We start from the raw sequence: 3332 nt of genomic DNA on the forward strand, positions 1-3332 counted from the left end.
AGAGCTTTTGGTCTAGGTATATATTTTGTATGAGCACAATTAAGTAGGCTGGGATTCCCATTCTCAATGTTATTCTTAACTTGTTGTGATCCACACAAACAACTTTGGATAGTTAGTTGATAAAATACAAATAGATATCTTTTTTATGTTCTCTGCTTTTCAACTATGATCATTTGAGATCAGCAATGATCTTTGCTGTCAGGGCCTATTCTAAATCCAACCTGAACTCTTGACAGTTCTTTGTCAATAGACTGTCCTACCCATTTCTTTTTTTTTTTTATAAACTTCAACAGTACTTTTTTTTGCATATGATAGTAATGGTATTTGAAAATTTCATATTCTGTTTGTTCACTTTAATTAAACATGGGAAAAATATAGATCTCTTTTACTAATTTGAGTAGGTAGCTATCTTCCAAATTTTCTGAGACTGACTTGTGAGCTCATCCATGGCTAAATCCTTTAGTTGAAACATGTCAATTGGTATCCCCCAGTTCCTGGAGCCTTATTTTATGACAATGCTTTCGGTACAGTTTTAATTTCTTCCTCTATTATCATTTCAGTAATATGTTTGAAGCATTGAAAACTAATTATATAAGACAAAATGTATTGTGGAATGACATCAAGGATATCATCTATGGCTTTCCTCAGCATTTCTGGCTTCTGAAAGAATCTCCTACACAAAGTTACGATGCCATGTGGAAGCTGGAGCCGTACCTCCCTCGTTGCCCATTGGGCCAGCTGGACCCCACAGTCTGCCAGGCCTGACCCCATAGTGTGCTGTCGGGCCCGTGCAGCTGCGTTCCAGCCGCCTGACCTGATGGCTCAGATGGCAACTACTGCTGCTGGCTGGCTGTGGGTTCTGCCGTCGGGCATACCCTGGGCCATGCCATCACTGAAGGCTTCAGTGGAGGCAGTAACGAGCCAGCAAGGCCTGACTTCACCTATTAGGAGCCATACAGAGACCAGCCAGCATCCCAGATGAAGCCTGGCTCTTGCTCCTTCAAGATGAAGCAGTTCATATAGTGCTCCAACAACCAGAGCAACATCCAGCTCTGCAAAGACTTCATGGAGGTGCTGAAACAGTGCTGGGCAGCATGAGAAATGATGTAATGAAGAAGTTCAGCTTGAAGAAATGGAAAATTGTCTCACAGAACTAAGCTAACTCCTCATGAAACTAGAATAAATAGTGACATTGTCATAGGTACATGTATCATACTGTCTTCCATCCCTCAGAGCACCTCTGCTTCAGAATCCCTATTGGTGACTGAGATGATGGCACTAGGGTCAACAGGTGTTTCTGTGGCCTCCTTAAACTAGTCGTTGTGATGTAATTACTTCAAAAAATAAAGTATAAAGGTGTTGGGGTTTTTTTTTTGGTTGGTTTTTTTGTTCTTCAAAAAAAGGATACCATCTGTAAAGATAACAAAAGATCATTACAAATACAAAGGAGAAAGAAAAGAGAAAACAGATGTGAGAAGAGACTCCGAAAATTGCACTAGAGTGTCCCAAAGCAAAAACAAGTGAAAAGATCCCAAAGTAAAAGAGTACAACAGAGGATTTCAAAGGGCAGCTTTAGAAGACAAAGCAAAGTATCACAACAAAATGTTCAAAGAGCTGGAGTGGTAAAATAAAAAAGGGAGACCTTGTCTGACAGTTTTATCAAGTGGAAAGAATTTTAAAAGAAATTCCCATCTTAAGTTACAAAACTGAAGATGCTGTGGACCAAAATCTTGAATGACCTATGAAGTATCACAAGAAGATGGAGGGAACAAACAGAATCCCTGCAAATTTTTGGCCATACGATAATTCAATATTGCAACTTGAGACTTGAATTTATTCTTCCATTGTTTCAGCTTGAGATAAAAAAGAAATTAACCTTGACAATCTGTTTCCAAAAGATCACAGCCATGAAAAACCTATGGAGAGCAGATCTGTTATTAACTCCTTGAAATAGCAAACAGTTGAAACTTATTGTATGTCAACATAATTTTATTATTAATATATTTTACAGAGAGTTGTTCTGTTAACCCTGAAGCAGTACCTTCTAGTTGTTTGAATCCACGAGAAATTCCACTGGAGGAAGATGGGTAGTCTCATCCCTTGTGATTTACACAGCCTCTGAAAACCCACTGCAGGGCCACCTAGGAGTCAGTTCGGACTGGACAACAATGAGTGAGTGTGAATACTTGAAAACAAAAACTAATTGATGTTGGTTAGGAACCTGTTCATAGCTGACCCTTTAATTGACTTCTGAGGCTGTAAATCACAATGGAGAAGATTGCTCATGGTTTTACTGATATTGAAATGGCCAGAGATCCTTAGCCTTCAGTTAGCAGTACAACTCCTTATATTTTTTACCATCAGAGGAGCATATTTTACCCTCACTAAGCAGAAGCTCTGGGAATGCAGATACTAGATTTGCAGAGGTGAAACTTTCTTTTTTTGAGGCAAAAATAGTGGAAAGTTCAATGAATGAATTGTCAGAATATGGGAATAAGTTATAAAGTAGTCCTTAAAATATGTCAATTTGTTTAAAACACAGTCTCTTAGAATTAGTATTGAGTTAACTTTCACTTAGTACATTACTCAAAGCAAAGCTACACACCAGAGTGCCAAAACTAATTTTCAGTGGCATTTCTTAAAAAGTCTGATTTTGGCAGAACAAAAGAGTCTAGATCAAGAATACATCTTTGGGTTGTTAAAAAGCACATAATAATGAAAAACTTGCAACTTTTTACAGACATCTAAGTCATCTCAGACAACCCACTCTTTTTCCTGTCTGGACATACTTTTTGGTGTGCTTTTTTTTTTTTGTTTTGTTTGCTTCTTAAAAAATTAAACCTTGTGAAATCTTAGGCAATATTTGTCTTTTATACATAATATTTGTGTCTACTAGAATGTCGTTCTTGATTTTCACGGTTTAACATTAACATATGTGCTATTATTTACAATTGGACCACTTTCACATTTATAATCTTTTAAAATTTATTTTTAATAAGAGACACTCTGGAAACATTTTATCCTTAGGAGCCCAGACTATTCTTTTCTCAACAACAATAAAAAAGAAAAGAAAAAGTAATAGGCCACTGATATGTTAATAAAATGTGCAAATAAAACAGTTTATAATCTACATCTTGAGTTTGAACCACAAGCTTTTCAGTTACCTGGGTGTTGAATCACTGCATCTGTGTTATTAAATTTCCATATTAGATAACAAAATATAAAAGTATATGTTGTTGTTGTTGTTGTTATGTGCCATCGAGTCATTTCCGACTCATAGCGACCCTATGCACAACAGCTCTAAACCCTGCTCTATCCTGCGCCAACCGCAC

This window comes from Elephantulus edwardii, unplaced genomic scaffold (assembly GCF_000299155.1).
Source record: "Elephantulus edwardii isolate Elephantulus edwardi_28Jun2011 unplaced genomic scaffold, EleEdw1.0 scaffold00058, whole genome shotgun sequence".
Taxonomy (NCBI): domain Eukaryota; kingdom Metazoa; phylum Chordata; class Mammalia; order Macroscelidea; family Macroscelididae; genus Elephantulus; species Elephantulus edwardii.